This window comes from Corvus hawaiiensis, chromosome 28 (genome assembly GCF_020740725.1).
Source record: "Corvus hawaiiensis isolate bCorHaw1 chromosome 28, bCorHaw1.pri.cur, whole genome shotgun sequence".
Lineage (NCBI taxonomy): Eukaryota > Metazoa > Chordata > Aves > Passeriformes > Corvidae > Corvus > Corvus hawaiiensis.
In genome coordinates this window covers 7486660-7512162 of record NC_063240.1, presented here as the reverse complement: position 1 = coordinate 7512162, position 25503 = coordinate 7486660, and the positions used below count along the sequence as shown (strand labels likewise).

At 47.2% G+C, this 25503-nt stretch overlaps 1 long non-coding RNA gene across 4 annotated transcripts; it reads right to left on the bottom strand.

Annotated features, from left to right (window-relative positions):
- Nucleotides 1-24976, bottom strand: LOC125318018. Of its 4 annotated transcripts, XR_007200249.1 has the most exons (8): nucleotides 24789-24976; nucleotides 22597-22721; nucleotides 18143-18272; nucleotides 8527-8762; nucleotides 5873-6203; nucleotides 5591-5789; nucleotides 2464-2816; nucleotides 1-2119 (listed from the first exon to the last, which is right to left on the bottom strand). It is a non-coding gene; the product is annotated as an uncharacterized LOC125318018 (long non-coding RNA). The 4 variants fall into 4 exon arrangements; XR_007200248.1 differs by having other exon boundaries at nucleotides 1-2816; XR_007200250.1 differs by having other exon boundaries at nucleotides 1-2816; nucleotides 18160-18272.
- Between the last annotated feature and the right edge of the window lie 527 nt (nucleotides 24977-25503).

Here is a 25503-nt window from a genome sequence, read left to right as displayed (position 1 = left end):
TTATTCTTTGGGATATGAATGTCTAGATCAAGTCTTCCTGGCCCAGTGCCGTTCTTCCATCACTCCCTTTTTATGCTGTTAATTTGAGGCCTTTCCCACTCCTGCTCTGCCTCCCAGGGCATGCGCAGGAAATGCTGGGTGGTTTGAATTAAAATATTCCACAGTGAAAAAAGGAAAAAAAATTAAAGTCTTTGCTGATAGTGAAGTGGAGAATGTGGTGCCATGGAAGAGTCTGGATTATTTTAGATGATTTTAGTGCTTCTGAAAGCAAATGCTCAAAAGCCAAATGCTGAGAATGAAACAGATAGTGTTTGTGGGTTGATGTGTACAGATGTGCTCGGATGAAGAAGAGACAGGGACACAAGGTAGATGTGGGAGTGAGGAGAACCACCCATAGACTAATGAGGCACTAACATGGAGAATAAAAGGAGAAAAAAAGCAAAAATGAGTTAACTGAAGCCTTGGTCTAGCCGTGAGCTCATTACCAAGTGCTCAGAGAGGTGTTCGGACTCCGGACATAAAGTCATGAGGTGAGGCTGTATGACAATGAAGAGGGCAGAGAAAGCACAACTCGGGGTTAAGCCAGGGTTTAAGCTCCTGATACATTTGGCTAGATCTGCTCAGTTCTGGCTGCTTACAACTTCCTCTGAAGCTTTTAGTACAGTAAAAGGATGCTGGAAGAGAGGAGTCTCCTGCTGCCAAGCCACCACCACCACTGGGGAGGTGACTCTTTTGTAGTTTAATAGTGGGTTGTCAGTTTTCAGGCCTGTCAGTGCAGTGCCTTTCTCCCACAGCCAGGAGCTCATTTCAGCAAGGAGTTATTCCTGGTGTATCTGAAAGAGGACAGAGCTGCTTTTTCTCTTAAAAGGAGAGAAGAAGTACTCTTCCTGGCAGAATCCCAGCGAAGGCACTGGACTATCAAATGCTGGGAAAATTCCCTAAAAACATTAGTTGTGATAATGCCAAAAGCAACACAAGGTACACTGAGAGGTGACGTAGGAAGGGTGTCCTTGGCAAGATGTAGGGCCAGGCCATCAAACAGCTGCAGGTGCTTGAGGAAGGAACACGAGATCAGGAGATGCTGGGAAGTGGCCTTTCCTATTCCAGCTTCTGGAAGCTCATGCCCTTCCCAGCAATTCTTCTCTTTCCTGTTGCTCTTGACTGAATTATTGTTTCTATTTTCTGTCACTTTGATCAAGGGGAAAGGAGAGGAAGCAGGTCTACAAAGCAATTTCCAATGTGCTTCCCCGTCTGTCTGTCTGCTCCCTACAAATAGTTGTTTTTCTTAGGGATAAAGGCAGAAGATAATTCCTTTAAGTGGCAGTTAAGCTCCAGGTAGCTGCAGAAAGCTGCAGCTTTCTCCAGTTCCTGCAGAGACACAGCTTGAGTCGCAGGTTTCCCTACTTCCCTGAACCATGAGATTTTTTTTCCTGGCTTTGTTTTGTGTTTGGTGGTGATTATACTTCTCCAGGGTAGACCAAAGTGATTGGAGCAGCAGGGAAAATGACAAACTGAGGATGCTCCATAAAATGGTTGTGCCCTTCTTCTGAAATGCTCTAATTTCATAGAGTAGGGAACAGTTTCGTCTCAATGCTGATTTGAACTCCTCATGTTATACCTGCAAAACCTCTGTTTCCGAGCAAGCAGTGAGCCCAGTCCAATTTCCTTTTACCCCTGCTGTGCTGGCAAGCCTTAGGGAAGAGACTTTTGATCGTGTTGGATGGAATACTGAGGGCTGGTGGAGCAATACTTGTGTTCTAAGACTCCAAGTGAGCCTCATCAACAGATTTGCGTGATGGCTTTGGCTCATTAGCTAGTGAGGTTAATGAGAGCACCTGTATGAGCCATCTGATAGGAAGGGGCTGTATCTAGCCATGGTGATTGCTCAAGATGACACAGCAAGTCACTGGCAGAGCTGGCAGGGCAGGGTTCCATCTCCAGGTCTGAAGCCATCTCATCCACCATTTGGAGCAAGTGATGGACATGGACATGGGCACGAGCTTGAGGAGATGGGTCACATTCAGCCTGGTGCTGGGCTTGTTCAGGGGGTTGGAAATGTTCTCCGCTATCAGTGAGGCTTGTGAACCTTGAGAGCTTCAGAGCCAACCCACACCTCCACCTGCAAAGAAATGTGAGCCACTAACTCTGAGAACCTCGATTTCTCAGACAGGCTTATTATCAATGCATCAAATAGTGGAATGTTACCATTTCTACCTGGTTTTACTGATTTATCACCCCTGAATTATGCACCATCAGTGACAGTAATGTTCTCTGATGTGGACAGGTGGATGGAATTACATGTCTCTCTGTTTGGTGTGCTAACAGAATCAGAATTAATATTTTGTCTTGCCTGGCTTATCTTAGCTAGACAGTAGCTATTATTTCACCTACTCTGTTTCTCTTCCCCCTCTCTGTTACAACTGAAATAATTTGAATTTGAGCTATACTTGAAGCAGGACTCACCTCAAAGCAGATTTCCAATTCCTTGACCGCAGTCCGATCCCAACGCTATCAATCTCCACTGAGTCTGGGCACAGTCAGTCATGTAATTGGATGGATCAAGCAGGGAGAACACATTTGGTGGGTGACTGCGGACACTTGCATGCAAACACATTTGACTTTGACATGCTAGTCAGCATGGGGAAGAGTAAGTGAGAACCCGCTCCACAGCAGCCAGCACAACACCCTCTGCTGTGCCCCGCGCCCCAGGACACGAATCCCTCGTGGGGATCATGGAGACACCCCTGAAGTGTGTGTGCACACACAGAGGGTCTCGTGCAGTCCTGCTGCATGGCTTGGAGTGTGTCTGGGCACACCTGTGGGTGAAAGCAAAGAGGATTTGATTACTCACAATGTGCTTTTTCTCTGCCCTTTCTTTTTCTGTGCTGTTCCCACTCGTGCTGAATTACAGTCATCATGACCAGTCCCTGCCTCCCAGTGTGGGATGCTATGTTGGGTTAGATTCCATACATACTGCATTGTTTGCCTTCTTTATCTCCCTTTCTCCTCCCTGCTCATGGTTGGTTGTTTTCTCTTCATGTGTGGCATCAAAAGGCTGTTTGAAGAGAAACTACCCAATCCAAATGAAAGGGAATATTGCTTTTGGAAGATCCAGCTGAAGCCTGAGCAGAACTGACAGGAAATTATGAATTAGGTGAGGATTTTTATCACTTCTTTTCTTTCTCTTTACTTTTTCTTTTCTTTTTTCCCCCACTCCCTGTGTATTTTCTTAACCCTAATTAAAATGTGCTGGGCAGAAAAGTGCAATGAAGGGCTGGACTCATTACTTTTGTTTATGGCAAAATCCAAGTGGAACAGAACTCTAAATGGGCTCTGGTTGAGTCCCATCTCCCTCCATAAAGAGTGTAATAAATATCAGCCACATTGATTTTCCTTCCCCTGAACCCTTTCCTATTTGCTCTGGTCTAAGTGCACTGTGTTTTCCTCTGAGGTTCTTTTGCTCTAACTGTTCTATTATCTGTTGTTGTTGTTAATTTGTGTTGAGTGTGTAATTGAGAACCTAAGAGGGAGGTTAAGAGAAACCCCCTCAGGAAGACATCTGACCTACATGAAGAAAGAGAAAAAATAAATAACCCAAGCCATTGAGGCCAACAGTTCCATTTACCTGGTTGAGCCATTTCCTTCAGCAAGGACTTTTATCCACTCCAGGCTTAGCTCTTTTTCTGTAATTAGTTCTGTGTACGTGTTTTTAACTTCTACTTGATTTTTGCATTGATTTCTTTGCCTTGGGGGGACATTTACCTCTTCATTCCTTGCATCTGATTTTCCTGCTACCTGCAGTTATCTGCTGAACTGGTGTTACAGGCAGAGGTAGGATGTGGCCCCTTTTCTCTTCCCTTTTCCTGCTGTGACTTAACCTGGCCCCAGTGACACAGGCACGTGTTGGGGGTGATGTGGAAGATGTCTCAAAGCACAAATGGCAGCTACTTAATTCCCCTTGGGTTTCCCAGGGAATGAGGCGTGAGCACAACTGAAAGCTTCCCAAGAGACTGAGAAACCATGTTCACCCAACTTCAGACATTGCTTTCCATCCTTCTCCAGCCTCCTGATCTGGGCAGTCTCTGTCCTGAGCACTTGAACGTCCTGTCCCCCTTGTTCGGCCACTGCCTCAGGGATGTATTGCAAATACATGGAATCCATTATTGCCTGCTTGCTGTACCAGTTCCCAAATCTCAGCAGATAAAGAGTTCTTAGTGTTTTCTTAATGTCTCTTTGAGGTTTATTAAAGGCCTAGGAGGCATGAGGGGGAAATGAGAATGTGACTCAGAAATCCCTGTTCTCAGCCACATGCTTCCTTCACAATCTCATTTGTAACCAGACTATTAAAAGTGAATTATCTGAGCCAAGTGGCAACACTGAAAAGGAAGGGCTGGGGGGAGGGAAGCAACACTTCCCTCTGGTCCCTCTAGATGTGAGCAGCTTAATTCAGCCACTTTTGTCTGCCCCTTTCTGCCCATATTGGATTTTTGCCGTTATTACAGGAGGATTGTTGGCATTGACAGTTGCAGACATGGCTGGCTTGTTTTTCCCTCCAGACTTGATGAAAAAGTGTCCCTCTTGGCTGCAACGTGGGGATGTTTTCACACACTTGACATGGAGCCGGGAAGAGGAGAGGGAAGTGCCTGTGTGGTGCCAGCTCTGCTGTCCCTGGAGAACCCCTTGACAGAGAGGCCCCGAGCTGACAGCTCGACTTGCCATCATGTTTCCATGGCATCACGCCTGCTTCCAGGGATGCCTAATAAACTGGAGCAAATTGGGATGAGGGATTATCAAGCGTTAAGTGGTGCTGCTGAGCCAAACCTCCCACTCCATTCATTATGAGGAATTTCTGTTTTCTCACGGGGACCGCCGTGATCCAAATGGAGCAGGGTGAGGAGGTGGCAGCTGCTGTGTCTGGGCCTGTGTGAAGCAGTTGAGGCTCCTCCAGATCCTGGCTTGTCTCTCAGTGAAGGTCAGCTCCTGCTTCTAGTGAAGCAATTTCCCATCTCTCAGTAGGGCTGAATCAAGCCTTCAAGGAATTAGATTCTGTTTCAGTTCACAGCTCAACCTCTCAAAAATTCCCTTTCCATCTCTCCTATTCTGTTCAGGAATTGCTCTGAGTGTATCTATTGACTTTCCATGGAAAGTGGACATGGCCAAGTAAAAAACCTTGCTGAAGATTTTACAGGAGTAATATTGACCTTCCCATAGATGCTGAAGAGGATAGAAAGTCCTGATTCTCTGTAAAACTAAACTAAAATTGTATTTGATGAGTTCTATAAAATGCTTATAGATTTTTATATTTTTCCTACTTTGACTGAAACATCTTTCTTTTTTTCACAAAGGCCAGATGCAGAATATTTACAGAGAAGGGGGGAAACCTTTTTCTTTGAAAAATATTTGTACTGGCAAATCACTGCAAATTGGTGAACTCCCAGATGCATCTAAATAAATAATAGCAGAACTCTGGCTGCATTTGCAAAAAGCCCCCAAACTTTGGACTTACGGGCTTGCTTCAGGTATAACTGGGATATAAATTAGGCTTACTGAGTATTTACAGATTTTATGTGGTTTCCAATGGAAGCAGTACCTTTGCAATCTTTTGGGGAGTAAATCCAAGTCACACCCACTCCAAAACCAGCTCAACTCCTGTTTTTCTTGGCAAGACTCTGGTTGCTGCAGTTGTGCCCTGCTGTGGCCACAGGCTCACAGATCCTCCCAGAGATGTCACAGATTTTCCTGTGGTGACATCAGTTCCTTCCTTGGGTGAAAAGGTGAGTTTCTGCACACTGGGAGACAACAAATAGTTCAGGGTTAGATTGGATTTAGAGGAGTATGAGCCCCCAGGGGATATTCATTGGCCAAACTTCACCTGGTCCTGGGCTGGGCAGAGAAAGAGCCGTCCTGTTTCTGGTACCCAGAGGGATCCCATGGCCTCTTATGCACTTATGAAAAGGTGCAGAAAAATGGTAATTCTTCCTAAGAGTGGCTCAGATCTCCTGTTCTTGCTGCTCCTTGTCTCCTGTGGCTCATATCCTGACAAGAACTTATCAGCAGTGCTTCCTCCGAACCCCGTGGCCATCGATCAAACCTCTTCCCTCTCTAGCGCAGGAGCATCTCCAGCAATCACAGAACATCTTAAAACAAGAACCAAGTCTTTATTTGCTTTTTGGCTCTCATCTTCATATTTTCCAGGTTTTGTGCTGTGGACAGAGTACAGAAATATCCCTGTCATTTTTGAAGAAAACTGAGATAATCTGTGCACAGGAGACAGAGCACTGCTAAAGATTTCCAAAGAATTTAAAGAGCTCCCACCCAAGATACTGTGGCCACAAGCAACCTGTTGTCTGACATAGCCTAAACCCACAGATTATTACGATGTACTTAAATAACCATTAATTAAAAATGTATCAGCTCTTTCTGTGTGTAAGCTTCACAAAGCACATGATCCCTGCTTTCCTCTGAAACCTCCTTCTTCCCACTGAGTCTTTTATTTCCCTATCAGCTCTGTAAGTCTTCTTTCTCTCTCTTTTCTCAGCCTCTGATGGCTTTGCTCAGTTCATCCTCTGTCATTTGTGCCTGGATCTGGAAACATTTCTCAGGATGTTTGACTCATCCATCATTTAGATAATCACAAGGAAAAAAACCCCAGTTTCCAGCTATGAACATCCACAAAAAGCACAAAGGAAAAAAAAAAAAAACCACCAAACCCTCACCTTGAACTTCCCTTCCTGCTTTTCTTTTCATTTAGTTTGAGAATCTGACTTGACAGTCTTTGCTCTGGCAAAAGTCCCACTGAAGTTATTAAGGGCAAGAGCTTGTCAGGATTAAGAGGAAGGATTTGAAATATCTGTGAGTGATAGCAATATCCCCAGTTCTATTAGGCCAGATAAGTATTCGCAAAGGACATTAACCCTGGAGCCTTGAGCCAGCTGCTGACTGCCCTGGGGCGAAAGGAGATGAGGTTTCCAAAGGGGAAAACTGCTTCACAGCTGCTGTAATAAGGTTTTGCATCCCTTCCCTTGCAGAGCTGAACTCAGATCAGTTCCTCTCGAAGTATCCATTTGACTATCAGATACAGGGCCCTGGGAGAAGTGAATGGGCAGTGAGGAGCCTAAATGGGAATTAAGACTTTCAAGTTGGTGCTGGCACTGAGCCTGGGTGTGCTGGTGTCCATCAGAGGTGATGAGGCAGCAATGCAGCCCCGACAGGCAGCTTTGAGGGCTGGGTTTGGAAAGGCTACCTGAACTGCACTGCAGCCTGCGGGTGCAGGTGTTTGGGAACGGGAGGGAGCAGAGGCACCACAGATGGCTGTAAACTGGGGCAATGTTTGATATCTTCCAGTAGCTTAACACCCCTTTCTACGGATGGAAACTTCTGCTGCTTCTCTGTTCCCATTTCCCAGGGAGTGATTGTTACACAGATCAAATGCTCATTTGGCCATTTGAAGAGCAAATATGGCTTCGAAGGCAAAGAATCACAGAATGGTTGGAGTTGGAAGGGACCTTAAAACTCATCCCTTTCCACCTCCTGCCATGGGCAGACACCTTCCACTGGACCAGGTTGCTCCAAGCCCCATCCAACCCAGCCTTGGATGCTTCCAGGGATGGGGCAGCCACAGCTTCTCTGGGCAACCTGTGCTAGGCCCTCACCACCCTCACAGCCAAGAATTTCTTCCTAATATCTAATCTAACCCTGTTCTCTGGCAGTTTAAAGCCATTAGGACAAAGGGACAAAGGTGAGTGGATCAGGAAAGGAGACATCAAGATGGGGTCAGTTAAAAAAGCTTTCCTTACACCTTTTGATGCTTTCTTGAGCCTGCAATACCGGATGGATTCAGGGATTACGTGTGTTCCCAGCTGGGCACAGTGGAGGACAGTTTACACAAGCAAGCAACCTCTGCCCTGTGCAGTGAATTGAAGAGCTGATCCCACTTTTGCCACCTTCTCTGCCGTAATTCCTGCCCTGACACACATGACATCTATATGTGCACATGGTTCTCCACCCCTCTAGTCGGGGGAGATCACATTAATGCCAATGTTAAAACCAAATAAACACTGAAATAAATTTAAAACAAAAATAGCATTTCCAAGGCTGTTCCATCCCCACCACCCACCACCATTTATAACTAATTGGGGCTTTGTTATATTCCCTCACCCAGTGACAGATAAATACTAAACTCCACTGGTTAACAATAATCACCCTAATTATGCCAAGATGACATTTACAATACAGGCAATTGCTAATCCATTACCTCACTCTGCTGAATACTAGAACACTCAAATTAAAAGTTATTCACCCACAAAGAACAATGTTTTAGTAGCTGACACAGCTTAGTAAAGGAATTTATTAAGGTAATTTGCAGTTTTCCCATAAATAAAACATTCTAGTGTTCCCCTGTCCTTCCCTCTCCCTTCCCCAAAGTAATCTTTTGTGATAAATATCTTTTTTTTTCTCTCTTGTAGCACACTTAAAAAAATAATAATTGAAACTGTCAGGCAGACTTACATATTTAAATTTGCTCACCTGAAAGACAGCAGAGAGCTGCTCATCCATCTCTTCACGTTCTTTTTGGAGAACGGGGGTGATGATAGTTTGGGGTTTGTGATGTTGTAGGAGGTCACTGTGATAAAACCTTCACCAGTGTGGAGTTTCAGTGAGACCTAATGATGGCTCTGAATGTGTCAGGGAGTTGTGCAGTGTGTTCTGGTTGACGGTCTGCTGTGCCAAACCAGGACTCTCTGGCCCTCATCAGGGAGATGCTGAGGAGGAAGAAAAAGGGCTGTGAGTCTCCTCAGGCACAGGCTGGAACTCACAGGGCTAAGTGCTGCAGCTTTGCTTATGTGCCATCCCAAACCAAAGCCAGTCAAGAAGCCAAAGGAAGCTGCCAGCCCTGCAGCAAGCAGCATCAGCGTGGGGAGAAGGGAGGCACCTGCAGCTTTATACCAGTACCTGGAAGCCTTTTTCCTTCAGTGATCTCTTCCTGACTTGTCTCCCATCATTAAAACACAAAAAAGGAAAATCCCCCTCAGTTTGATTACCTGGGAAGGGAGGAAATCCTGCTGACAAATATGAATAGAGGGAGTAAAGGGTGAAACAGACACAAAAAATCAAAGCTGGGTTTCATTGCACCCCGTGAGCAGCTCCTTGCACTTGGTGCTGGCAAAGCCCCTGCCAGTAGCACATCCAGCTAAAGGATGGAGTGGGAAGGCATTTTTGGGGATTTGGTTTTTGCTGTTATCACAGCAGCTCTGCCCAAAGCTATTTGCAATAAATCAGTGAGTCACAGCCAGCCAAGAGTGCCTGACCACATCCCTACTATGTGCTGACATGCAGCAGCCAAGCCAGCATCCCTCTGGTGCCAGCGCCAGCCGAAGGGACCCATGGGGGTCCCAGGCCCACCTGGAGTGAGCAGCTTGCGGGAGAAGCCGGGTGTTGAGGGCAGGATCTGCCAGATTCATCCCTGCCTGCACAGGAGGCGGCCAGAGGACTTGGAGCAGAGCTGCCATACATCTGTGGCTCCTCACAGATCCTCTCTTTGTGCCCGGGCACTCCATCCCAATGTAAAAAAAGACATGAGCCATTTGCCTGGAATGTTAAAGCTTCAGCAGCTGGGCTGGAGCAGTAGCTCAGAGTGGAGAGCAGATGTCCAGAGACCTGGTCAAATGGCACCCGTGCCCGTGCAGCTGAGCACAGACCCTTGGGCTCTCCCGCGTCTCAGATTTACTCATTGTCATTGTGGCAAACGGGCTGTGACTCTGCAGTGTTCTGCCCCATCCCTGCACAGCACAGTGTATAGGACCATTGTCTGACCAGCATTTTGGACACAAGAGAGAGCCTTGCTTTGATCTGTGCTATCCCACGGTCATCCTGCCCCTGGCTGCAGCAGTGGGGGAACCTGCCAGAGAGGAAAAGCCCTGGCGCTCTGCTCTTTAGACCAGGAGTGCTTGGAGCATTTGAGAGCAGCTCTGGAGCAGCAGCTAGACAGCCTTGCAGCCCACATGCTCTGCAAACAGCCGCCTCTGCCTCAGCTCCTCCCGGCATGGCGCTTGCCCAAGGGCTCCGTGGCTGCTTCTGTGCGACAGGACAGATCGCAGGATCACAGCTCTCCTAAACAAAGATCTGCAAGCCCTGTAATCACCAGTGCTCCTTCTTCTCCCCAGCTCAATTAAGAGAGTGTTTTCCTGCTCGCCCCTCTGCTGTTATTTGCTACGTCTCATGCTCCTGTGGAGTTTTTCCTGCTCTTCCTTCTGCTTGGTGGACTGGGCTCCACTCCAGCCCTGAGCTCCCGGCCCTGTGCAGACACCCAGGGCAGGAATGAGACAACTTCCAGAACTGCTCCTGGGAAAATGTGAGGTTTTTTTCAAGGAAAGGCCTCACTGTAAAGGAAATCGAGTGAGGAAAAGGGGTGCCATGAAAGGCAAGGCTTTAAAACACACACTGAACTTCACGTGGGGGTGCTCCTATTTGGATATAAAGTGGTGTTAATTTGAATGAACTTTATTCCTTCCCGAGGAGAGTAAGTGCAGCCTGATTAAAGCCACTTGAATTCTGAATCAGAGAGTCTGCCTGGGGAGTTAATGGCCAGTAACAGGCAGCAAACAAAGCCGGGTAGTGCTTGTCACAGCAGGGTTCCAACTTCAGCACATAACTTCTTATGACCTGAGAACTATATTTCATCTCAACATATAAACTGACAACCCCAATTTGTACAGGCATATCAAGACAGTACTATATGCCATTCTACTTGCTCCCGTTCAAGGGCATACAGGAGTACACAAGTGTGGGGCAATCACAGATCAGAGGAGATTAATTTCTACCCTTGGAGGGATGCAGCGACACCATCGCCTCAGCCCTGCTGCTCACCCAACCCTGAACCACGTCATACTGCAACTATTAAAGTCCATGCAGAAGTTTGCTGAGCTCACTCATGCCAGTTAATGACTGCTGTCTCAATTATTACTGTAATTGCCCATCCACTTTCTTTTTATTTTCCAACTTGTTGCCATTAATCTGGTTTTTCATTTTCCCTTCTACCAAATTCCTGCCCAATTGAACCCAGTAACTCTGACTCATCTATTTCTCTTCTGACGGAAGCTCAGCCACTACTTCAGTGGCTGTTCAGCTCTGCTTCTCATCATCCTGGCTGTGCAAGATCCCCAGTTTAGGCCTTTGGATCCGAATGCAGTCATGGATGCTTCAGCACTGGAACTGAAGGTACAATTTTACACAAACTGGAGCAGAGGGAGGCAATGCACTAACTGGAGAGAGCTGAAGAGTTTGTCCTAGAATCGAGCATCTATTTATAAGGAAAGGAGAAGACTCCACAAGCTTGGAATATTTACTTACTTTCTCTGACTGAAAATCTGAATTTGGGTGGTGAGATGCACCCACGACTCTGGGTGTTTCACCCCCACTCACCCTCTGCCATTAGCAATGCAGAAAATTCACCATCCCACCAAACTTGGGAAAATTGTAATTGCGTCTTCTGGTTGGGGAACTGTGAGGAGCAATAGGGGATTTCTTGCTCTCTGTTCTTAAAGTAATGGAAAGATGGAACTCCCTTGTTCCTCACCAACCACAATTATTTCCTGTCTTTTCCATTTCTGAGCTACATATTTCTTCCATGCCAAGCTCCCACATCCATCGGACAATGCCTGGTCCTTACACTGAGAGTGCACAGAAGTGATGGAAAATAAAGAAGGAATGAAAGAAAGAGGGAGGGAGAGAGGGAGGGAAGGGGACTAACATTAAAATCAACAATTTCTCTTCCTCTCATTTTAGGTCAGAAAAAGTCTTCCCAACTTTATGAAAGGCATATTGAAAAAAAATCAGTAAATTCATGAACATGCAGTTATTACTTAGGAGACAAATTGCATTTCTTCCAAAATGTTCCAAAATGCATTCATTTTCAGAGTACATTACTTTCATAATACTGTGTGGAACATTAAATGAGAATTTCCCTGACTTGGCTACAGAACACATTTTTGTATTTCAGTGTCTGACACAGAGCCCAGGGTAACTAATGAAAATCTTTTCGAAAAGTGACAATCTTGTCTAGCAGCCTTGCCTGTTGAAGAGATTGCAACATAAAACAGATGAGTGCCCTGCTTGACAGCTAATTGTGTCGGGCTTAATTACAACAAGCAGAATTTAATCGGCTGTGCAGTGCAGTTTTTTAGGATGGGGGAACCATCTGGAATATACCTTGTTCCTGGGCTGATGGAGGGGCGGGCATCGCTGGATTTCAAAGACACTGGAGCAACTGTGTACAAATTTAAATGCAGAAGTGGTTCCTTCCTTAGTGTATTTCATTTGAGCTGTTTGATGAATTTTAGAGATATTTATGCAAACCTGCATGCTATTGCTTCATGAAGACAAGGTTTTGGAAACCTTCCCAGTTTCAATTTGATGAGGCTCGTTCCCCTCTGTGGCCCCATGCTGTGGCCAGAGCTCGACACAGAGCTGTCAGGCTTCACATGTTGAGTCACTCCTGGTCCTTCACCTCTCAGCTCCTTCTGACTCCCACCTCTACCTGCCCCGTGATCCTCTGGATGGCTCTGTCAGGTGTGGCCAGTCCAGGTGTGGGACAGAGCTCTGGCATAGCCAGGGGAAAGTGCTGCAAACCCCGCTTTCTCAGGGACAGCTTGGTGTCACTGGCCTGTCTGCTCTGCAGCCTGACGCGAGGGTCCTGCACACAGCAGCACCAGGAGCTGCAGAGCTCTGTTTATATTCGCATGGAAGTATTTGAAAGGGAAGGACCGTAAGTCTCAGAATCATGGAATCATGGAATTTTCTGAGTTGGAAAGGACCCACAGAGATCATTGAGTCCAGCTCCTGCCCTGCACAGACACCCCAACAATCCCAGCCTGTGCATCCCTGAGAGCATTGTCCAAAGGCTCCTGGATCTCTGGCAGCCTTGGAGCTGTGCCCATTCCCCGGGGAACCTGGGCAGTGCCCAGCACCCTCTGGGGGAAGAACCTTTCCCCAACATCCAATCTAAACACCCCTGGCACAGCTCCAGCCATTCCCTAACATTTCCCTAACGTTGCCAGTCCCAGTACTGGGAAGACAGATGGACAACCTCTTTTACTCATTCATTTTACACTGTCTCTTCTACCTGTCCTCCCACTCAGTATGTATCCATGGCTGTTCCCATGCTGAACGAGGCCTCTCCAGAGGGAGCTCCATCAGGAGCACGCAGGATCCAACACGCCACAGCACATCCTCTCCCAAGCCTGTTTAACCCACTGCCCTCCTCGGCATCCCTTGCTGGGTCCGTGCCTTTGTGCTGCCCACCTGCTTCTCCACTCCAGCTGCTTCTTTTGCCGTGGCTCTGTGGGAAGTTCCTTCACCTCATGCAGGGTTTTCTCAGTGTAATTGACTTGAGGTGTCTTCCTCCTTTTTTCTCTTGCCCTGTCCATTTTACCCAGTCTTCTGCAGTTTGATCTTGGAGAGGCTGCTGTGATTTCCCTGCTGGGCTGACACTGCTCCCACAGCTCCCATCTCCTCCAGTGCCAGTGGAGTCATGGACAATCACAGTGTGGTGTCAGAGAGGTGTTTGTGCCTCCCTGCCCTGATGCTGCCTTTTGGCTCAGCGGCATGGCCAGGAAATGGCTCCTCGGCAGAGAACACAAAGGAGACTCCAGGGCACCTTGAGCAGCGTGGGAGTTCTGCGAGTTGTGGGACCAATTCAGGTGAGTCCCCTTCATTTTTAGTCCACCCAAAGCCAAGCATAGAGATGAAAAGTGAGGTGCTAGGACAGGCCCACAGTCATGGAAGCAGGGAAACTTCTCTAAAGGTGACGTGTGCCATGGAATGGAGAACCCAGCTGAGAGTGACCTGTGCAGCCTCATTCCGGGCGAGGACTGAGTCCAGCAACCCCATTCTGGTGGTCTGAGTAACCAACAACAGCAAAGCTCGGGCTTTGGGCTTGGCACACTCATGGCAGATCCAGATGGGCTTCAGGCTGATTTTTATGCCTGCGTTTTTTGAGAGAGTCCTTAGGAAGGTGGAGGGAGCACACTGCTGAGCCTGAGAAGTTACACAGTAGCTCCAAGCTCCTGTCATTTTCCCACACCCACCCCAGCAAGTCTGCACCTTTCTCCCAAGGCTGCTTTGGGTTTACATGGAAGGAAACTGAGAGCAGAATTTAGCCCAGGCTCTCCATGCCTTGGCCTTACATGGGATGTCCAGAAACAGAGCAACTGCGCAGTGATTTCTCCCCTTCCCAGTGCTGCTCTGGATGTGCTGATGTGATTCCAGCTCTGTCCAATGCATCCCAGATGGGGAGGGTTTGCATGTGATGACAGCCTTTACAGCCTGTCTGTGAACAGGCAGCACAGCCCAGGGCTGCAGGCAGCACCTGCAACACTTGGGTTCATTCCAGACTTCTCACATGACCTTGAGCAAATTGCTTGACCTTATATTTTTTGCCCCTTAGTTCAAACGAGAGGAATGAGACCATATGTAGGAAAGAGCTCTGGGATCTCTAGAGAAGCAGTTCCTGCATCCCACACTCATTGCAAAACCTTCCTTCTGTTTCTTTTCCACTCTTCTCTGTAATTTTCAAGCCAATAATCATTAGCCATCCCCTAACGAGTTCCCTACCCTGGTAATTAGTATCTTTTATGCCCATTTTACAACTGCAAAAACCAAGAGGCAAGGTCAGCCACTGGCAGACTGGAAGTTAGAGGCAGGAGGAGTGTGAGAACAGCCCATTTTCTGTACCAGCATCCCTGCTTTGACCACTAGACCTTGCTACACTCAGAAACCATATCAGAGAAAGCCAGACGACGAGCATTGTCCACAGTGCTAATCTTCAGAGGACCATATTAGTGCAATTTGATGTCAAGACACCTTATCTATCACCAAGCAAAGAGTAAGATTAAAGGACTGGAGTTACAAGTGCCTTTTTGTTTGCACTAACTGGCTGAGTGTCTGTCTGGAAAACAGAGGCTTTCAATCTAAATTGCTGTCACGTTTTCCATACAGGAGTAGATTGGTCTCAGCACCCTTATTAAAAATACTACTGGCACTCTACAGCAGCTGCTCCAAATGCTGCAGCTTTCAGTAACGAGTTGCGAAGTGGATGTTGAACACCGCGTACTGATCGCTGCTTTCCTGGTGTAAATCTGAAGCAGCTTTCCCGACGTCAGTGGAATAACTCCTGGATTTACACCAGAACCCTGCGCCGGGGACCTGCTTGTGTTTCCCACCCTCTTTGCACCAACTCAGCTGCAGTGTCCTCTGCTCTCCCAGAGCTGCTGTGGACTTGGATACAGCTGCACGGATTTGCACTGGGTGATGCTGCCTCTAGTTTGTCACACTAAAAGCAATATCCCCACTGGTGTAAGAACAGTCAGAATCAGTCCTTTCCACTGTATTGTATCTTGGTGAGGTGTTACTCCCCAGCATCCACTAAATTACTGGGAAGAAAAATACGGAAGGTTGAAAAAGAGTAGATTAATTAAAAAAAAAAAAAAAAAAAAAGAGAGAGAGAGAGAAGAGGGCAAAAAAGGAAAGAGGATGGGGCAGGAGAAATGCAAAAAGGAAAGACAAGGAGGAGCACAGGGCAGGGTGTTATCAAAGGCTTTCGTTGTGTGCTAACGATGCTTTAATCCCCTAATGACATGGAGGCGCACGAACATGAATATGGAAGGCAGGTACACCCAGGATCAAACACGCTCGGGGGTTTTTTGTGTTTTCACCTGAAATGCATCCAAAGCACACTGTCAAACAGCATTTGCTGCACTTGTCTCTTGCTGCTGCTACTCTGCCTGGCAGCTCCACTGACACTGCTCCAGCAACAGGGCAAGGGAGAGAAAAGGGACTGCAAACTTCCTTGGGGAAGAGGATAAAAACCGTAACGCAGCTCAGCATCCTCCCGAGACTGCCGGGCTCTGCTGCTGGCACCAACAGCCCCGCAGATGGCAGTGGCAGGTTAAAATCCAGCTCAGCTCAGAGCTGCGCTGCGACTGCAGCCTGCAGATCTCAGCACATGCAGCTCTTCCCATACCCACCAAACCAACAACTTTTACCTGGCCCATGCTGGTTATCATCCTTCTTCAAGGGAAAGGCTTCCTTTCAGTTTTCTCTTCCTCCCTGGACTGTAGAGGAGCTGAGGCCGTTCTCAGAATAGTGCTGGGAGAAGCAGGGTGGTGACGGAAGATGGGGACACAGGACAGTGACAAGTGGAAAACTGGAGACACAAAGGCAAAACTGTGGCAGCAGGGAGGAGCAGTGTGAGGTAGAGAGGGGGGAAGATGGATAACGAAGCTGCACAGGTTTCTCAGAGAAGCTGTGGTTGCTCCATCTCTGGAAGTGTCCAGGGCCAGGTTGAATGGGGCTTGGAGCACCCTGGTTTAGTGGAAGGTGTCCCTGCCGTGGCAGAAGTTTGGGCCACTTTAAGATCCCACCAAGCCAAACTATTCTGTGATTCTACACCTTTTCCTTGGCACTCCTGCAAGCTCTGGGGTGAACCCCAGGTTCCCTGTCCCCGGGAGCAGTGTGGATGAGAGGTGTTTGCTCATTACCATGTATTTATTTGCATAGTGCCATGAGAGCACAGGGGACTTCATAAGAGCAAGAAAATGGAGACCTTGCCTTTAAGCACTTTGCAACTCAGCAAGGAGAGAGAAGATTAATATGAGCTGGTGCTTTGGAGGGCAGAAAGGAGACAAAGTGCAGGAGGGGGACTTATATCATCAAGGTGTGGAACCAGGAGGTGAGCACAGGGAACTTAGTGGGGCAGGAACTACATATCCTGGTGTTAAGCAGCTGAATGTTGCATTGCAATATCCTTCCCACCTGCTCTTTCCATCACGAAAAAAGAATATTCCTGAATCTAACTCCTGCACGTTCAGTGGGAGGAGCAGAAATACATTCTTTTATTTGAATAATTTAATTATGAGCTCACCAAGACACTGAGAAGTGGTTTATCCTCTCCAGAGCTCTTAGTTCACAGCAAAAGAAAAGGGATTCTGTGGCACCGTGGGTTTCCTTGCCCTATACCCTCCAGGACAAGTGGTGACACCAAGTAATTCAAGAGCTGAGTGCAGATCCCTGCCCTAAGTTCAAGCCATCAAACATATTTCCTCCCAAATGAAACCTCTGGGTATTAAATATCTGAGTTCCTCTCTGGAACTGATTCTAAGGCACCCCAGTCTTTAAACACCTAAATTTCTCCGTTGCTTTTGTTCTGCCTCTCACCAAACCATGCTCTCTGCCCATGAAGGGTTTACATCCCAGTGATAAGACAAGAGCCAATAGTTTGATGCCAACAGATGGAAGCAATAAGCAAGTTCAAGGTGTGTAGGGATGTGTATACCAAGGGATATAGCTCACAGCAAGCTGCAGCTCTCCCCCAGCTGCTTGTGCTGGACTCCAGAATCCAGAATAGAAAGCTTCTCCAGTTTGTTATGAAGCTGCCACCAAGGACACAACACCCAGAAATGCTCCAGCCTCACCTGGAGCCAAGGGCACATTTCACTGCTGGCTCTCTGCAAGAGCAGCAGAGATATACAGAGCCCAATCCCTTCCCTATCCCATGTCTTGTGCCCGTGGTCAGTTTTCCCACACTGCATGTTACAGCTTCTTTTGTGACTGCTTGGACAAGAACAACCTACTGCCTTCCTCACAAAGCCAGTTAACCAGGAGATGTAAACTCTGCCTGACTTTAATCAGGTGGATTGCCTCGATGTCCTCATGGGCTCCCTGTGGAGGGGAAGTGGCTTCCAAGTGGGCATGCCTGGATTCCTCCTGTTCCCATCTACAGTATCAGGACACGAGCTGTTGTCCAGCAGCTCAGCCATTTCCTCACAGAGCAGCTCTTTGACCTTTGGGTGTACTCTGCATACATAACACCCTAGGTTTAAATGAGGTAAGAGCCTGAGGATGTAAAGTGTGAGCTGACTCCAGGCTGCCCGAGCTGGGAAGGGAGCAAGCAGTTATTAACGTTAATCCATCACCCGTTGCTTTATTGTCAAAGTTGAGCAAAATTACTCCAGTGAGTTGGCTGCTACAGGAGAGCCAAGCAAGTGCTGGGGAATCCTGAGCACTGGTGGTACCTTCAGCACTCCCCCTGCTCTCAGCCTTGAAGCAGCAGATCAAGATGGCACCTCTGAAAGGCCTTCTTACTCACGCTTTTTTGTCACGTACTTCTCTCTCATCCTCTCCCTCTTGCCAACGAACGATGGATCTGTCGTCTTCATGTTTCCAGGGTAACGAAAAGAAGTTTCCCTCCAGCCCAGAGGCAGAACAAACCCATTCTGCTGGAAAATTCAAAGTGAGGATTAAAATTTGTAAAACAGCACACAACCTAGTGCAGCATCTCCCATTCCTGCCAAGTTTTCCAAACCACTGTGGATAAATGGCAGTGCTCGTGCCACCTGCATGGGATAATCTGGAGGATTCCTTGGGGCAGTGGAGGGACAGTGCTTGTCTGCATGGGTAGAGAGTTTTGTTTGTGGAGTCTTATAGCCACCAGTGGGTCTCATGGCTCCCTCAAAATCAGCCGCTCTTTCTTTCACTGGATGCAGACACGGCCTGGAGAGTGGCTTTATTTTTCACAGTGATCCTGGATCTCCCAGTTGACCTGCTTGATCCTGTCCTGTCTAATCTAGCAACATTAAGGACAGCAAGGCAGAATTAGCAGAACAACTTATGCCCAAGTAGGAGTTTATGTGGTCTTTAAGCAGGAGTTGGTCTGGGTTGATCGGTTCCCCGAGAACCCCGAGCAGCAAAGGCAATGATGTCCCAAGGCACCAGCTGAAGAGACGATGGTCTGCAGCAGATGACTTCACAAGACTTAAGAGGTAACAATTTATGCATTTAATATTTCAGGCCATCAAACATATTTCCTCCCAAATGAAACCTCTGGGTATTAAATATCTGAGTTCCTCTCTGGAACTGATTCTAAGGCACCCCAGTCTTTAAACACCTAAATTTCTCCGTCGCTTTTGTTCTGCCTCTCACCAAACCATGCTCTCTGCCCGTGAAGGGTTTACATCCCAGTGATAAGACAAGAGCCAATAGTTTGATGCCAACAGATGGAAGCAATAAGCAAGAACAGTGACTGTAACAGAAATAATAAACAACCACACGTAGAACATTTTCTCCTACGCTAGCCAAGGAAAGTCCATTAATTCTCATCTGGAAATCCCTGTAACATTTGCAGCGAGGATCTGCCATGGCTGTTCATGCTGCTGCCCCGCAGCACTCATTTGCCTTGGTAATGTGAGCCATCACCCAGTAAATTCTGCACTTTTCTCCTACTAGCTCCTTTCCCAGTACGCAGGGAAGAAGAATATGCTGCCTGGTAAGAGCTGAGCAAGATATGGCTGAGGGCTAGGTGGGATGGGACGGAAGGAGCCTCCTACCTTGCAGAGGCATCTTACCCTGTGAACTGAGCTGGTCAAACACAGAGGGGAGGTGTCATGTTTACAACACATTTACGAGAAATCACATTTGAGATGATCCCAAAGCATAATTATTAAAAATTATTAGTAAGTGTTCAATTGATAGCTTGTGAATATGTTGGTAAGTTCATTAAAATGATCCATGAACACATGAATATTCCAGAGCAGGCAGGAGTCTGGGAAGTGACTGCTGGAAAGTGTGTTAACAAGGTGATTCCATGGTTTATGTGTGGCGTCTGCAAGCAAGCGCTCAGCTCACTCCTGCCAGATGAACAGTTCCTGGCCCACTTGAAGGGTCTCATTGCCACCTCCTCTCTGCAAATCTCTCTTTAATATAAAGAAAAGGATAGTGTTTTCCAGTAATAGCAGGAACCAAAGCAAGTGAGTTAATTGCCTAAGAAGATTTAAGTGCATTTCCATCCACTGGAATTATTGCTTCTAGAAAAACAAACGTTAAAAATCTCCAGCCACAGTAAGCAAGATACCCAAAGGGTCAACTCCAACAACTGCTGGTGTGTAGAAGATACATAAAACCCCAAGCACTGAGTGATCTTGTCTCTCTGGACTCGTTCCCTCTTTTTTAGCTCCAGAAAACTAAAGTTGAACTCACAGGTGGTTGCTCATTGCACCCCAACTCTAGAAAACCCCTTGCTGACTGCTACACTCACCTTTCCTTCCTCTGTGTTCTTTATCCATCTCAGAACAGACAGGCAGGCTGGGGTGAAGACAGGGTTCTGGACAAATTCAAATGCTGGTGGATTTTGAATCCTGGAGGAAGCATGTTTTGATTTTTGGCATTGTTGCACAAGCTGCTTTTGGCTGTGAGACTGAACAGGAAAGCCAGAGTAGCAGAAGAGCTGTTCTATCTAATCTCATCTTTTTCAACTAATAATCTCCCTAGCTGTTCATGCCTTTAGATCCGTTCTATATTCTAACTAATCTATTTTACTGATGCCTCATCCATTCTGGATCTCTCCTCATCTGTTCTAATGATTTATAATCCATGTTGGATTCTGAGAACAAGTTTTAAAGACTCTTGCAAGGAGACTAAGCTTTGCTATAAGTTTCAGTCTGGGTTAGGTGCCTAAATACAAGCCAAAAACATTGCAGCTACTCCAAAAGTGCTTGGGAAATTTCACTTTTTGATTACTGCACTCCAAACCTGAGTCCATTCTTGCTAGGTTTAGGTAACTTTTCGTCCACGTGTCACCTGATAGCCTTGCCTGGAGTGGCAGCAGCAGGGAACCAGGACACAGCATCATTACCAGTGTAGGAGAGATGAAATACAGTATTTATGGCACTTGCAAATACTATAGTTGTGACTTTTTCATCCTTCCACAGTATAAATAAAAGAGGGAAGCCCAAATATGTCTCTCTTTGCAGGTGCTAAAAGCATGACCCTGCCCAAGAGGTATTTCCAAACTGCCCACGAGTGGAAGAGAACAACCCGCAGTCTTCTCCTCATCATGTGCTGCTGACTATTGTCGGTGCCTCACCCAGGGCTTTCAAGAGTCACCGTGGAGTGAAGGATAAGAAAAAGACACACAGCCTGTACCCAAGACAGCTCCAATTATTTGGGGCAGTAAGCTACCTGGTCTAGTGGAAGGTGTCCCTGCCTATGGCAGGGGGCTCGGAAAAAGATAAGCTTTAAGATCCCTTCAAACACAAACCAGCCTGTGATTCTATGATTCTTTCTAACAACCAAGTCTTGAAAAATTCCACTCACATTACCCAGGACAGCGAGCTGGTGATGTTCTGCTCCTGTGAGCGCCCCAAGATGCCTGGACGTGATGTGGGGTCTCCCCCAGCTGTGTGACAGGTGTGGGGATGCCCAAGCCATCTGCTCAGTGCCAGACTCATGTCCCACCCAGAATGGCAGGAGCACCCACTGACCATCTCAGAGGACTCCATGGCTTTCAGCAGGGCTGGAAGCACAGCTTCCCAAACCACAGCCGGTCTCCTTAATGCAGCTTTATAGCTGCTATCCAAAACTGGCTGTGATCATAACCTCCCAGTACCTGACTTAATGGCCCTGCCCAGTAAAACTCTATTTTTCACAGTGATTCTGGATCTCCCAGTTGACCTGCTTGATCCTGTTCCTCTCTACCCTGTTTGCACTGACCCTTTGATCTGGCAGCATTAAAGACGGCAAGACAGAATTAGCAGAACAAATTGGGCCCAAGAAAGAGTTTAAGTAGTCTTGAAGCAGAATGTGGTCTGGGTCAATCAGTTACCGATGCTCTCACATCACCAACACACCCAGCAGCTTAATTCTCACTTTTACTACGTGCCACCTTTCATGTGTTTTGAATATGAAAAGCATCTCAGCACTAAACACTTCTCCTCTTTATGTGACACATCTCATCCTGCAAAGAGTGCTTTGGTTCATGTTTTGTGCAGCCATGGGGGAAAAAAGTCAGTCTCATTGTCAAATAAATAAAACTGGTGATTAACTTGGGAAAAACCTCTAGTGAGGTCATAAGGGGTGAAATGCCACCGCTTTAACTGGTGACCTTTTCTCATCTTCGAAACAACATTTACTAGATACAGACATATACCACTGGTTGCTTATAAAGTGATCGAGGATTTTTGCTTACAGAGAGATCTGAGTTTCTGACTTTTGCTACTGCTCACAACCTTGTTCCAACAGTGACTTGCAGATAATGACTCACAGCCTTGTAAGGAGTTTCACTGAAAGTTTCTGAGCATGGACAAGTCTCTTCTGAAGCCAGAGAACAGGACAGGAGGTTGGAAACGTTTTATTTTCTAGCATCGATCAGCAAGAAAGAAGGGTTTGCGGCTTGGTAAACAAGCAGTATAAAACTCAAGGCCAAACCTGCTTTGCCCCAAGAAAAGGAAGAGAGGCAGCAGGTGAAATATTGCTGAGGAGCAGCTCCAGACAGTGAGGACCAAATGGCCCAACACCTCTTCCCACGCCAGCTCCAGCCCCAGCCCCAGCATGTGTCCAGCCTCACTGGGCACTGCAACCACGGATTGTGGCCTGCTTGCTCTGAGGGATGGGCAGACACATTGGCCTAACTGGTGAGTCAGTGCCAGCACTAAGAACCACCAAGCCCAAACAACAGACTTGCCTCAACAGCTCTGAACATCTTCCTCTAAGAGCTACTGCTCCTAAACTTGTACTCCTTTCCTGGGGACTGATCTTCCCCTCACCTACCTTCCCCAGTCCTGAGCGTCAGCTCCCTGGGTTGCTGCAGTGGGGTGACTGTGATGGTCTCGTACCTGTCCCCTCATGCACCCCCACCCACTCTCAGCAGCTCTTTGCCTCTCACCTTGGTCACACTGTAAATGAGAAGGAGGTTGATGCATTAGTCATCAGTGAAACAGCAACTTCTTTCTCCTTGACATTCAGGTGGTAGAAAAGCTCTTTGTAGGGTCAAGTACAGTGGCTTTTAAATAATGCATCATATTTGTTAGTGTGTTGGCATTTAAATGCTGTCTGAGAGGAAGAAAGCAACTGGGGTTCCAGTGCTCTGTGTTCTTTCTAATGGGGCCATTGGAAGCCCTTATGCAGACACAACACTCACACACTCACCCGGCCCTCCACTCACCTGCTTCCTCTCCACATTCCACCTCCCACACGTGTTCTGGCTCCTCATGCATGGTCAGGGACATGCTTCCACCCTCACTTGCACATCCCATCCTTCTCCACATCCCCATAACCTCACTCAGAGCTCGTGCTGCTGGGCTGGGAGGAAGATAAATACACCTGGTCCTAAAATGTACCTGTGTCCCTCCTGGCACACAGCATGAACCCAATGCCTGTGATTACCTGGGTGTCTCTCATTGCTCTGGAGATGGGGAGGAAGAGATGGGTTTACGCACCACATCTAGGCTATGACATAGGCTCTTTCGGAGGAACAGCCCAAAGCTGCCTCCGGAGCCTGCTGTGTTAGACAGACCTTCTTCCCAACTCCACAGCCATGGCCATGTTCCCTACTAGAGCAAGAGAATTCAGAGGGTTTTGTGGTCCATCCTCCTCCATCATTGCGTTGAGGATGAGAAGAGAGGGGCAGCAGCGAGAATTCCCCTTTCTAACACTCAGCTGAACATTTTGGAGGACCTGGGTTGAATTTTAAGGCTTGTGATGTGTTGTTGCCAAGAGCTGTCACTTCTACTTGGATCAGTCATCTTGAGCAGTGTGTTAGCAGGTGGTGTCACACCTCTGCCTGGGATCACTGAGTAGAGATGGGGAAAGGAGCTGGAAACACTTGTGACCCTCTGCCGGTGCCTCTCCCGCTGCTGTTTGTCACTGTGGAGCATTATAGAAGTCACTCTCCACTGCCATGTTTTAAAGCTGCTGGCAGGCAAAGGCGAGATGGGATGGAGTAACATCCACCACCCTGCTCTGGGGCCAGTGTGTCTGCTGCCTTCCTGGGGTCCAGCAGCCTGGGGATACTGTACCAGGACTGTGACCTTGCCCATTTTCCCAGCACTTTCTGAGGTCCATGGTCAAATGCCTTTGATATTGCTGCAAAATGTGTCTGTGGGAGGTCTGTGCTCTTTGAGAGCAGGTGGGTTTTCCCAAGGGTGTGCGGTCACATGTGACAGCAGAGAGAGAGCCTGGGCATCACGTCTCCTGCTCGATTCTGCCGACCAGCAGTTTATCCCTTACCAGCCCAGGAAGAGAGTCCTTGCTCCCCCAGACTAAACCTCTTTCCACCCTTGAGATCACTCTCAGCTTTTTCAGCCCTGTTTGCATTGGCCCAACCCTTCACTTAAGTGCAGCGACATCAAAGGACTGAATAGCACAACTCAGAGGAGCAGGGAGAAAAGCAAAATGCCAAAAAACAAGAGGAAAAAACATGGAGATGATTTTTCATCATCCTGACACAACTGGACTGAAAACCATGTGGCACCTTCAGGCAGCCCAGGGCCTCTTGGGCTGTGCCATCTCCCTTCCAATGGAGAGAAACACCACTGATCCTGTGATGCGCCTCTGGAATTAGAGTGTGCAGCAATAAAGAGAGGCTGTATTTTGAGGAAACTGCTGGTCTGCAACACACACCTTTGCCTGCAATACCATCCTCAGCGTGCTTGGAAGGGCCTTGTCATATACAACAGATAACCATGCAAACATCAGAGGATCTGCTCCAGATTTACACCATGGCAAGAAGAGAATTTTTGCCCAAATAATTTGTGAGGGGGTTTTCTTTTCTTTCCTTTCCCCCCTCCCCCATGCCCCCCCTGCAATCAATTAACCTTGGTGGTTTACAGCAAATTGCCTTCCAGCAAAAATCAGGCCTCACTGTGATAGCAGTCCTAATTGCCATGTCAGATATTTCCTAGCCCTATTCATTCCCCAGCACCATCAGCTATTTTATAAATTAATAAAGCCTGGACACATACCGTATTTAAGGATGAAAGCACAGAGAGAGAGAGTGTGATGGAGCATTAAAGAGAGAGGACATCTGAAGGCTCCTGACAGGACCCCAAGACTGATCTCCTTCCCTGCTTTCCAAAAACAACAACAAAATACGGGACTGGAGGTATTTCTAAATGCAGCTCCCTAAAAACTCATCCATCTGCCTAAAAACGCATCCATTCAGAATTGCAGTGTATTTTTAGACTGTAAAAGAGAGCAGATATAAATATGTCTTCATTCCTGCTGCAATGCCATTGGCTTAATCAATTACATCACTGAGAGGTTTGATTCATGATATCCAAACAGAGATTCTATTACAGAGTGATCATGCAGAGCATATACATGTGTGTGTCTGGCAGATATATCTGGTTTTATATATTTGTATATAGTATATATATTTATGTACAGGCATGGACACATGTACCATTCCCTTTTCTATTCAGAAAACCCCAAAAAGCTGCTTGAATCATTTTCACAAATAAGACAAACCCCATATTTTGCTGGCAAAACGATTTCGGCTGTCAGGTCTGATGGACGCAGTGCCTGCCATGAATTATTCATAGAGGCTAATTATAAGCTGGCAGATTTCTGGCACAAATGTGCTGGAGATCCCAGTTATCTGTGAGTGATCTGCTCCTCCCAAGTTCCTGAGGCACCAGAGGAGAGGGACAAATGGGTCCAAACTGACTCACTCCATAT